This window comes from Schistocerca piceifrons, chromosome 9, assembly GCF_021461385.2.
Source record: "Schistocerca piceifrons isolate TAMUIC-IGC-003096 chromosome 9, iqSchPice1.1, whole genome shotgun sequence".
Lineage (NCBI taxonomy): Eukaryota > Metazoa > Arthropoda > Insecta > Orthoptera > Acrididae > Schistocerca > Schistocerca piceifrons.
This window is the reverse complement of record NC_060146.1, coordinates 145,964,319-145,977,684: the sequence shown is the minus strand read 5'-3', so window position 1 is coordinate 145,977,684 and position 13,366 is coordinate 145,964,319.

Below are 13,366 nucleotides of genomic sequence, written 5' to 3'. Positions count from 1 at the left end.
ACCTTTGAAATCCAACGAACAGCAGCTGATGTTCGCTGGGTGAATTCTCATCTTACTATTTTCTTCATTACGACCAGAGAATAGTTCTCTCGAAAGACATAAGCTGCACAAAACTGCTCAATAAACCTGAAATTGCCAAACGAGGTTGTGTCCTCCCGTTTTGTCGATGTATTTTGGACGGCGCTAGCTGCTATTGGCAGCGGCGTACCGCGGTGAACTGGAGCGAACAGTCCTCCAGACAATGGGCTGCTAACCGCTCCAGCAGAATTAAAAGTGCCACACAGTGAAACGGTCTGATTGGGCAGCGCCGATCACAACAACCAATCAGCAGCTAATGGCGCACAGACCATGTTCAGACTGTGCAAAAGGGGGTTGCAGATTCTTTGAATTTCGAGTACCGTCTTGAGAACTAAATGCAATGCGTAGTAGAAAACTCCAACACGCTGCAGCGACATTACTTCGCCAAAATTTCTTACGTTTCGAAGGTTCTAGCCGCATATTCCCTGTTCTGTACCACATGTCCCATGCTGCAGGAAGTGAATCAGAACGGGGCCATCTTGGTCAAAGAAGGACGTCAGCATAACGATTGACCCCGAACGACGACGTATAGCTGTACGTGCGGAACTGGTTCACACTGCAGCCCTGGGAATTTTATGAGACAGCCATTCACCGCCTTGTGTCACAGTGGGACAAGTGTCTCAACAGCCAGGGTCAATACTTCCAACATACAGGTACTGGTTTCTGTAACTATGCCTCTGGTGGTCCATTGATCGTGACCGGGCCAAATATCTCACGACATAAGCGTCAAACGAAAAAACAACAAAGCACGAAACTTGTCTAGCTTGAAGGGGGAAACCAGATGGCGCTATGGTTGGCCCGCTAGACGGCTTTTTTAAAATATGAACCCCCATTTTTATTACATATTCGTGTAGTACGTATAGAAATATGAATGTTGTAGTTGGACCACTTTCATCGCTTTCTGATAGATGGCGCTGTAATAGTCATAAACATATGGCTCACAATTTTAGACGAACAGTAGGTAACAGGTAGGGTTTTTTAAAATTAAAACACAGAACGTAGGTACTTTCGAACATTTTATTTCGGTTGTTGCAGTGTGATACACGTACCTTTGTGAACATATCATTTCTGAGAACGCATGCTGTTAGAGCGTGATTACCTGTAAATACCACATTAATGCAATAAATGCTCAAAATGATGTCCGTCAACCTCAATGCATTTGGCAATACGTGTAACGACAGTCCTCTCAACAGCTAGTAGTTCGCCTTCCGTAATGTTCACACATGAATTGACATTGCGCTGACGCATATTGTCAGGTGTTGTCGGAGGATCACGATAGCAAACATCCTTCAACTTTCCCCACAGAAAGAAATCCGGGGACGTTAGATCCGGTGAACGTGCTGGACATGGTTTGGTGCTTCGACGACCAATCCACCTGCCATGAAATATGCTATTCAATACCGCTTCAACCGCACGCGAGCTACGTGCCGGACATCCATCATGTTGGAAGTACATCGCCATTCTGTCATGCAGTGAAACATCTTGTAGTATGAAACTTCCTGGCAGATTAAAACTGTGTGCCCGACCGAGACTCGAACTCGGGACCTTTGCCTTTCGCTGGCAAGTGCTCTACCATCTGAGCTACCGAAGCACGACTCATTCCCGGTACTCACAGCTTTACTTCTGCCAGTATCTTGTCTCCTACCTTCCAAACTTTACAGAAGCTCTTCTGCGAACCTTGCAGAACTAGCACTCCTGAAAGAAAGGATACAGCGGAGACATGGCTTAGCCGCAGCCTGGGGGATGTTTCCAGAATGAGATTTTAACTCTGCAGCGGAGTGTGCGCTGATATGAAACTTCCTGGCAGATTAAAACTGTGTGCCCGACCGAGACTCGAACTCGGGACCTTTGCCTTTCGCGGGCAAGTGCTCTACCATCTGAGCGACCGAAGTACGACTCACGCCCGGTACTCACAGCTTTACTTCTGCCAGTATCTTGTCTCCTACCTTCCAAACTTTACAGAAGCTCTCCTGCGAACCTTGTAGTATCATCGGTAGAACATTACGTAGGAAACCAGCGTACATTGCACCATTTAGATTCCCATCGATAAAATGGGGGCCAATTATCCTTCCTCCCATAATGCCGCACCATAAATTAACCCGCCAAGATCGCTGATGTTCCACTTTTAACAGCCATCGTGGATTTTCCGTTGCCCAATAGTGCATATTATGCCGGTTTACGTTACCGCTGTTGGTGAATGACGCTTCGTCGCTAAATAGAATGCGTGCAAAAAATTTGTCATCGTCCCGTAATTTCTCTTGTGCCCAGTAGCAGAACTGTACACGACGTTCAAAGTCATCGCCATGCAATTCCTGGTGCATAGAAGTATGGTACGGGTACAATCGATGTTGATGTAGCACTCTCAACACCGCCGTTTTGGGGATCCCCGATTCTCGCGCAATTTGTCGGCTACTCATGTGCGGATTAGCCGCGACAGCAGCTAAAACACGTACTTGGGCATCATTATTTGTCGCAGGTCGTGGTTGACGTTTTACATGTGGCTGAATACTTCCTATTTCCTTCAATAACGTAACTATCCGGCGAACGATCCGCACACTTGGATGATGTAGTTCAGGATACCGTGTAGCATACATAGCAAATGCCCGTTGGACATTTTGATCACAGTAACCATACATCAACACGATATCGACCTTTTCCGCAATTGGTAAACGGTCCATTTTAACTCGGGTAATGTATCACGAAGCAAACGCCGTCCACACTGGCGGTACGTTACGTGATACCACGTACTTATACGTTTGTGACTATTACAGCGCCATCTATCACAAAGCAAAGAAAGTGGTCCAACTAGAACATTCATATTTCTTTACGTACTACACGAATATGTGTTAAAAATGGGGGTTCCTATTTTTAAAAAAACGCAGTTGATATCCGTTTGACCTATCGCAGCGCCATCTAGCGGGCCAACCATAGCCCCATCTGGTTTCCCCCTTCAACCTAGACAAGTTTCGTTCTTTGTAGTTTTTTCGTTTGATGCTTATTTCGTGAGATATTTGGCCCGGTCACGATCAATGGACCACCCTGTATATGTTGAATACATATGACATGTGTGTGGTCGGGCAATGCCACGGTTAAACAGCTCATCCTAGACATCTGGAACAATTTCAAACTAATATGGAACACATATTAGTTGCGTTCTGGAAAGATCGTGGGAGTAAGAACCACCAGCCTCTTACTTGGTTGGTGGTGATAACGTCGGGAAAGAAAGGTGGACGAGGATAGATCCATATTTCATCATTTATTCAAATAACTAGGGCGTGGGTATCCAATGTAGATGTCCACATATTAGTTACAGATTTCAAAAAGACCTTTGATAGCATATGCCGTCAGACATTCCTAAATGTAATGATGGGATCTGAAATATCCTCATAGTTAATCAGATTAGTTAAAATGGTTACAAACGAAACTTAATAACGCAGTAAGACACCTGTAGAAGAAACTGAAAATTTCATGGTGTATCTTCAGCTGAGACAATGGGATGCCATTTCACCCATTTTATCATATATCGTCTTAAAGGATACCGCTAGAATATTTACTGAAACTAATCCCCAAGCTATCTAAATGGTGAACATTACTAGACGTATGCCCTAGCAGATGAGGGGGTTGTGTTGGGTTGTTTGATGGAGGAGACCAAACAGCCAGGTCATCGGTCAAGGACGGGGAAGGAAGTCGGCCGTGCCCTTTCAAAGGAACCATCCCGGCATTCGCCTGGAGTGATTTAGGGAAATCACGGAAAACTTAAATCAGGATCGCCGGACGCGGGACTGAACCGTAGTTCTCCCGAATGGGAGTCCTAGCAGATGATGTAGCACTGATAACTAGATCCAGAACGGAATTAATCAGAAGGATGCAAGATTATTAGATACTCTCTGAGAAAGCCGGATTACATGTAAATGAGGAAAAGACAGAATATCTGCTCCTAAGTAAGAAAATCGTAAACGACTGTACACGGATACTCTTTTAGGATAGTTGAAATTTCCAACTACTTAGGGAGTCTCTTTAATAAAAACAATTGAAATGCATTCCCGTCTGACACCAGTGAAGGAAACACTTTCTAGTTTTATCGGTATCTTAAGGAAAAGACCAGTTAGTACTAAGTTCAAAATTCCCTTGTGTCACTCGACTATTAGACCACTGACATCATATGGTTGTGAATATTAATATTTAGAAATAAAGATGATGTAAAACTGTTACTACGTGAAAGAAAAATAGTAGGGAAAATTTTTGGACCTGTATGCGACGGATATGTCATCGAATGAAGGATAAGGGAAAACGAAGCGTTACGAGCCTGTACAAACAAAGTAACATCATCGTAGTGCTACAGAAGAGAAGGTGGAATTTAGTCAGTTCATATAGCAAGAAAGAGGGACAACAGACTATCTAGAACATCATTCTGCAAAAGAATAACCTGGCTTGAGGTGACAAAAGTCATGGGAGACGTCCTGATATCGTGTAGCCCCTCCTTTTACCTGGCGTACTGCAGCAACTAGACGTAGCATGGATTCAACAAGACGTCTGAAGTTCCTTGCAGGAATACTGAACCATGCGGCCCCTATAGCCTTCCACAATGCGAAAATGTTGCCAGCGCACGAACTGGCCTCTCGATTACGTCCCATAAATGGGATTGCTGTTTTTTTCTTTGCCAGAATCTTTGCGAAAACTTTCTTGTTGACACTTAGTGACTTTCGTGTCTTAATAAAGCATGTATTTCCTAATTTGTCTGATTATTTTTTGCGACAATGTGGTGGGCACCAGAATTCAGTGATATCAGAATACCTACTGAACTATGTGGATACAAATCAGTTATGTACAAAAAGAGAGGTTCATTGTTTTTCTTATTCTCGTGAAACATGTCTGATCTGGCGCTTGGAATGATTTCCGTTTCCACTCTTCATCTACCGGCCCGTCGGAAAGAGTTGTGTCAATTGGGCTACCAGAACATCAGAGTAGGTGGAGACTAGGAAACACAGATTCAAACTCAGCGGAATGCCAAAGAACATAAAATCAGTCTTTCGCCACTTCTGTTCAATATATATATATATATATATATATATATATATATATATATATATATATATATCGAAGAACCAATGACGGAACTAAGGGAAATGCTCAAGAGTGGAAGTAAAACTCATGGTGAAAGGATATCAGTGATAAGATTATTTCATCTCACTGCTATCCTCAGTCAAAGTGAAGAAGTGTTATTTGGATGGAATGGACAGTCTACGTTTTACAGAATATGGACTGAGAGTAAGTCGAAGAAAGACGAAAGAGAAGAGAAGTAGCAGAAGCGAGAAAGTTGAGTAGCTGAACGTGGGAATTCGGGATAAGGAAGTAGACAAAGTTAAGGAATTCCGCAACCTAGACACCGCCGGCCGAAGTGGCCGTGCGGTTAAAGGCGCTGCAGTCTGGAACCGCAAGACCGCTACGGTCGCAGGTTCGAATCCTGCCTCGGGCATGGATGTTTGTGATGTCCTTAGGTTAGTTAGGTTTAACTAGTTCTAAGTTCTAGGGGACTAATGACCTCAGCAGTTGAGTCCCATAGTGCTCAGAGCCATTTGAACCATTTGAACCTAGACACCAAAATAACACATATTCGACGGAGCAAGGACAGAAACGGCAGACAAGCATTGGCAGAAACTCCACTGGTATTAAATATAGGCCTTAATTTGAGGAATACATTTCTGAGAATGTACGTTTGTAGCACGGGACTGTGGGAAAACTGGAACAGGAGAGAAGCGAAGCATTTGAGATGTAGTCCTGCAGATGAATGTTGAGAATTAGGTGGACTGATAAGGTAAGGAAAGCGAAGATTCTCCGCAGAATAGGTGAAGAAAGGAACTTTCGGAAGCCACTGACAAGAAGGGGCAGAAAGATGGGACATCTGTTACGACATCAAGGAATAACTTCCACGGTACTAGAGGGAGCTGTAGAGAGTAAAAACCGTAGAGGAAAACAGGAACTGGAATACATGCAGCAAATAACTGAGAACGTAGGTTGCAATTGCTACTCTGAGCTGAAAAGATTGGCACAGGACAGGACTTTGTGGCAGGCTACATCAAATTAATCAGAACACTGGCGACTCAAAAATAAAATAAAATGACAAAAAGATGACCCTATTGGAAACACTTTGAACGTTACTCGTAACTTATTTGTCGAGCGGTCCTACCGGCTAGAACAGGTATGAGGTGAGGTAAATTTGTACGGCTGAGTGCTAGCTGGTGGGCCCAGGGAGCGGCATAACGTGCGTAGCCGAGTGGAAGAAGCGGTGGCTCAGTGGCTACCGTCGTTCCTTCATAACTTTCTCAACCGGAAAATTACGACGAACTCTAAACTTCACTCCATTCGATTGGCAGAACCACGCTGTGTACATTACGTAATATACCAGATACCGAAGAGCATAGATTGTTGTGTGACAAGGTAAAAGACATATGGCTCTACATAAGACAAAAGATAGCGGGCGTCAGCAGAACCACGCCCAACGCCGTTACGCCTGCTGAATTTTTAAACCTTACCCTGAATTTTTAAACCTTACCCTAAAACAAAACGAAACGCAATCAGTTAGTTGAAAGGCCAAACGGTGCATTACATCCTAACGAAAGAATCAAGCAATAGGGAGGACTTATGGGTATACCTTACAACTGAGCACCACAAGTTGATCTGCGCTAAAAAATACAAAGAAAATTACGCAAATTTTTTAACTAAAACAATACTGTAAACAATAGAAGTGAGCGATTTACATTACACAATCAAACATTTCGTATAATAGACGAAGGTTTTTTGGTTAAAGTTTGTACTTCGCGTAGCACGTGGAGGTTTTCCAACAGCAAGTATACAGAGAAGATCATCAGTATAGACCAGTTAAGCCTATGTGTATATGTTACTTCGTTTGAGGGAAGCGTACAACGCAGTGATGAAACTGGCAACTATCTTTTTTTTAGTTTATTTGTTTCTTTCTTTCTCGTCTCACAAGAATACATGTTTTATCTTAATTATGTGTAAAATCAAGCAGCAGAAGCCTACTTTACTTCATTGCCTTTCTGAAGAAGAAAGTTTTACATATCAGCAATAATCAGTTTGCTTCTTTTCGTTTTTCCAAGCACTGATGAAGGAATTTATAGATGCAGTTATGTTTCCATAACAGTTATCGAATGCCTTTTCAATGGAATTTACATTTATTTTTATTCAAGCCATGTTGCAAACAAAAGGCAACAGAAGGGGCGTACATAGTTTGCCGTTCTGAAGAAGCGCGTTTCCACATTATCAAGTTACATTCTCTCTTTAAAGGCGGAGAAGCCGCACCGAGAAGGAAAAATTGGCGAGCGTAAAGGACGGGTTGAAGGGGAGGAAGGAGACCCGAATAAAAAGTGGCTATATTGGTCAGCCCGGTACGAAGCAGATCAGCGCGTAGTGCACTAACTACGAAAGTTAACATTATAAATTGACTAAATATTTTCACAATAAAAACTGAAATTAACCACTTTTAAACACTTTGTGCAATTTCAACGGACAATGTCTCGGATGATAGCAAAGCACTGTAGCTGTCGTCCACGGAGGTTACATATCTCTATCTCTTGTATTTGCCCATCTGTTACACATTTATATCCTCTCCATCATGGGAATATTTGAAACTTGCTGGCAGATTAAAACTCTCATTCTGGAAACACCCCAGGCTGTGGCTAAGCCATGTTTCCGCAATATCCTTTCTTGCAGTAGTGCTAGTTCTGCAAGTTTCGCAGAAGAGCTTCTGTGAAGTTTGGAAGGTAGGAGACGAGGTACTGGCAGAAGTAAAGCTGTGGGTACCGGGCGTGAGTCGTGATTGGGGTAGCTCAGACGCCGGCACGGTAGCTCAGCGTGTTCGGTCAGAGAGGGTTTAGCTACCCTCTGTAATAAAAAACTGAGTGGATTAACAAACAACCTGAACGAGTGTCTTCGCACGTCCGTCACGAACGAATTCAACAAAAACAAAAAGAAGGAAAGAAAGTCGGTAGAGCACCTTCCCCCGAAACACAGGGTCCGAGTTCGAGTCTCGGTCAGACTCACAGTTTTAATCTGCCAGGAAGTTTCATATCAGCTGCAGAGTGAAAATCTCATTCTGGACGGAAATATTTGTCAGAACACTATGTTATTCATAATAACTAAAATGCCTAGTTAGTTGCGTATTTTACGGCAATTTGAAAAAGAGCAGAGAGGGTGATATATACGTGCGTAAGATAAACCCCTTCCCTCGAAAATTTCTCTCCTTCATGCCTCCTCCGTGTTACCACAGGTGACGTGTCACTGACCTCATTTGTACTAAGATGGCAGTACATGCGAGGTGCCTAGTTGCTTCCACCGCCCTGAGAGGAATGCGGAAGCTCTAATTAATGTTCACCAACCTGTAGTCTGCGCAGAAAACAGCACGAAGGTCGTGAATCCGTTTTCTTGAAGCTCTAAGAAACTCTTGGCGAGGAAGTGATATTATGTAAGTATTTAAGTTTCCAATTAGTCTGTTTAATATGCTATCCCACCCGGTTTTTTTTGGCATAACACGAGAAACAGCACAACTACGTTCTACTTTAGAGTCACAAATAATTCCCATTCTTCAACAAAATAATGAACTGCGTATTTCTTTAATTACTATCATACTGGTCTGAACTACGTGTCCATATAATCGTACATTGGTAATAAAATCTTAAACTGTTGCCGACCGCGGCAGACAACATGTTTTTTTTTGGAGACTGCCGAACCAGCTATGATCTTACAGCTGAACCACTTCGCCCGCCATCCAAATTAGGCGCGATCCGAAGATCGAAATGCTTCGTCTACCTTTTCGTTTAGCAGTTGTTTATTATTCAGCTGGATACTAATACTTGTGAAATAATGGAATGATAGTACGCCATTGAGAGATGCTTTAATTTGAAATGCAAGTAAATACACTATTTAATTTGCCTAATATTAATAACAAAAGGCTATCATTTCGGCGCGCAAATTCGGAATGCAGCGGCCAATTGCGGAGAAGGACCACAATTTAGGCGGTCTTTCTCACGATACGCATAGCGAACAAACCATCTCTCATCGGTACCGCACACTATTTTACGTCATATTTCCGCTGCTGCCTTGTCAGCTGCTCTAAGAAGAGGGTTCTTACAGCTGAAAATGATGCCTGTCAAGCCAGAAATATTACAAGTTATTTAAATAAATATGTTACGGTTTTTGATAGAAATTTAATTTAAATGTGATAACACACGATATTAAAAAAAAACATTGTAAGGTAAAAGTGGTCAGTCGCATGTGTTAGCTGCCATCACTATTGAATAGAGCTCAAAATGGCACGTCTATGAAGCAGATATAAATAATTGTTTAAACAATATACATTTCATTGTCATTTAGCATGAGCACACATGCACAAGGACGATGGCTTCTTTATTCTACCTGAGTGGCCGAGGGCGCTATTGCAAGCTTGTGCGGTGGCGCTTCACCCAGGTGTTAGACGGTTTGAATCCTCGTGATGAAAAAAAAATTCGCTCACATTATTTGGCGAGCAAGGGGAGAGGAGGTGGCGGCGTAAAGTTCCTGATCACCAGACATCGCGCAAATCACCTCAAGGGCTTACCTTTTGAAAAACAGAGTTAGGCACTAGAGGGTCAAAATAAGATTTATTATGCGGTTTCTATTAAATATAACTGCAAGTGAGAAGTGTAGTGCATCTAGTTATGATTCAGTTTATAACACTAGTTCTCTTCTACAGTATGGTAAATAATTGTATACAATGCATTTCATAACCTTCTTGGTGCCTTATATTTCGACATGTTTGATCGAAATGTTTTCGTTTTATACTGGGTATGGCGGAAAGTCATTTCAGTGGCACACTGCAGTCAAAAGTGTGCTTCACATATCCACCCATGAAATCAAATTGACTCTAAGAGCCAATAAGAAAGTTTTCGCAAAGATTCTGGCAGTGGTTTGTTTTTTGGTTGAACCTAAATTTCGAATAATCAGCAGCACTGAATGTTACCTTTGGTAGTCGCTCCACTTCTCTCCCCCAGGATTCTGTTTAGAATTCTCCCTTTCTTGCAGTAATTCGGCCAATTCCTGTTAAAACCTAAAATGTCCTCCATATTCACCACGTGGACCTTGAATTGCTAATTTTTAACACTTACTCAATAACTGTTCGCTGCTAAACTGCCCCTTCATCGGAAGAAGGGCCCTTCCACAAATGGATGACAGTATTCTGGTTTGAAACAGTTTTTGATGTTGCTGAGCAAGTCATACAGCAATTCTCAAATGAAGAGGCTGCCATTTGAGTGTATTATTGTTTATTTAATCACAACCCAGGTTTCTGCTTTTATGCCATTTTCAAGTGGCTATGTCACTAACATATATTGCAGGACATCAAGCTCAAAATCGGAAATACATTAAGAAAAATATTTGCTCCCGACGAAATGCCAGATATAAAATCATCATTTTGTGAAAAGATCAGTAAAAGTGGGAATACGTCGTCTTTAAATATAACGTGCACCCACTATTATTTACTGACCTTTTTACAAGATGAAAATTTTACATCTGTCGTGTCGTCTTCAAATATGACGTGCTCTCACTAATACTTACTGATCTTTTCACAAGATGATGATTTTACATCTGGCATTTCGCGGGGAGCGAATATTTTTCTTAATTTATGGCCGATTTTGAGCTTAATGTTCTGCAAAAAAATGGTTCAAATGGCTCTGAGCACTATGGGACTTAACATCTGTGGTCATCAGTCTCCTAGAACTTAGAACTACTTAAACCTAACTAACCTAAGGACATCACAAACATCCATGCCCGAGGCAGGATTCGAAACTGCGACCGTAGCAGTCGCGCGGTTCCGGACTGAGCGCCTAGAACCGCTAGACCACCGCGGCCGGCAATGTTCTGCTATATATATTAATGACATAAACTGATCACTTGAAAATGGCGTAAAATGTCGAATCCTAGGTCGTAATTAAATAAATAACAATACAGGCAAATGTCGATATGTTCATTTAAAAAAAAAAAATACTTTTGTCTTCATGCATCAACACCAATTCACCGTAAGACGCATTCATGTGAGGTATCTACTCAAGCGGAAAAAATAACAGTAAATCACTTTTACCAAAAAATGTGGCGAAAGACGTTTTATTCATAATTAAAACTGCTGTTAACTCTGTATGTGCATTTTCGTGAATATGAACTCGCATTATTTTCAGTTCTCTGTTATTGCTTTTTGACTTATGGATTAGTCGTCAGGTGACAGCTTAATCCAGTATTATAATGTTCTTCCTGTTTTGCTAACACGAGAGTATGAACACCTGACATCGTCTGAAGGTGCAATGCAGTTGTGTAACTCACACCTCCTCAAATCTTCGAGATGCCTGCGTCAGCCATCGGGAAACACTGTCTGTTATTATTATACAGCTTTAGGTACGCGTTGTGTAACAGACATTCAGACATGGAGGGGTCCACACCCTTCGATGTTACTGATGTAATTTTATACCGTGCCTTGGAAAACGCTCATCCGTGTGAAATTTTGCTTAGGACAACCTTACACGTCGGAGATAACTGTAGCGCGCGGTTGCCTATACTGCAGGGGCCCGAAGGCTGGTAAACTGAAGCCTCGTTCAGCCTGGCCCCACTCCCTACGCTGGGTAGAAGGCGACACAGTGAGGATGCAAGAAAGCATTGAATTGAACTGCTTCAATAGCCTTACAGCAGAGGCGTGGTGTGAAAACAAGCCGTCAATGCAGTCAGAGAAAAATTCGGGAGAGGAAATAGTCGAAAGACTGGTGATTTAGAAAAGGATAGTACTATCTAAGGGGTTGTCCCATATTTACAGGAAAATCATTTTCATTTGGAACAGGTACCAATTTGGATTAATAGCGCACCGTAACAATTATGGGCTAAATGCAATACATTAGCGACATGTTGTTATCAAGGCCTCAGAGATCGTGATGCTGTTACGTTCTTTATATTAATAGAAAACCTTACGATTACGTTGAATGGATGTCTGATCTGTGGAATGAGTACAGAACTCGAATTGTCGTGTTGCAACTTGTAAGTGCAATTGATGTGCTTACTCTGTGTTATCGTTAGCAAAACTTTACACGAATTGACTGGGCAATGCAACTTCCAATACCAATAAAGAAATGGAGTCACTGCAAAATACATTCAGCCCATTAGGCACTGCATCATCTGGATCTGTTAAAAACTGGTAGCTTTGGTCCCTGTGCACATCAAAAATAAATTGTCTTACCTCTAAAGCAGCAACGGTGGAACGCGATATATTCTGATCTCTCATGAAAAACAAAAATATGCTAGTTACAGGCTCAGCAGTGTGCAATGCTGGCCATGATACTTGAAATGCACACGAAATTCTTTTGGCTGATAAACGAGAAAGTTTAAGAAAACCCAACTTCTTTAAAAAATACACTCCTGGAAATGGAAAAAAGAACACATTGACACCGGTGTGTCAGACCCACCATACTTGCTCCGGACACTGCGAGAGGGCTGTACAAGCAATGATCACACGCACGGCACAGCGGACACACCAGGAACCGCGGTGTTGGCCGTCGAATGGCGCTAGCTGCGCAGCATTTGTGCACCGCCGCCGTCAGTGTCAGCCAGTTTGCCGTGGCATACGGAGCTCCATCGCAGTCTTTAACACTGGTAGCATGCCGCGACGGCGTGGACGTGAACCGTATGTGCAGTTGACGGACTTTGAGCGAGGGCGTATAGTGGGCATGCGGGAGGCCGGGTGGACGTACCGCCGAATTGCTCAACACGTGGGGCGTGAGGTCTCCACAGTACATCGATGTTGTCGCCAGTGGTCGGCGGAAGGTGCACGTGCCCGTCGACCTGGGACCGGACCGCAGCGACGCACGGATGCACGCCAAGACCGTAGGATCCTACGCAGTGCCGTAGGGGACCGTACCGCCACTTCCCAGCAAATTAGGGACACTGTTGCTCCTGGTGTATCGGCGAGGACCATTCGCAACCGTCTCCATGAAGCTGGGCTACGGTCCCGCACACCGTTAGGCCGTCTTCCGCTCACGCGCCAACATCGTGCAGCCCGCCTCCAGTGGTGTCGCGACAGGCGTGAATGGAGGGACGAATGGAGACGTGTCGTCTTCAGCGATGAGAGTCGCTTCTGCCTTGGTGCCAATGATGGTCGTATGCGTGTTTGGCGCCGTGCAGGTGAGCGCCACAATCAGGACTGCATACGACCGAGGCACACAGGGCCAACACCCGGCATCATGGTGTGGGGAGCGATCTC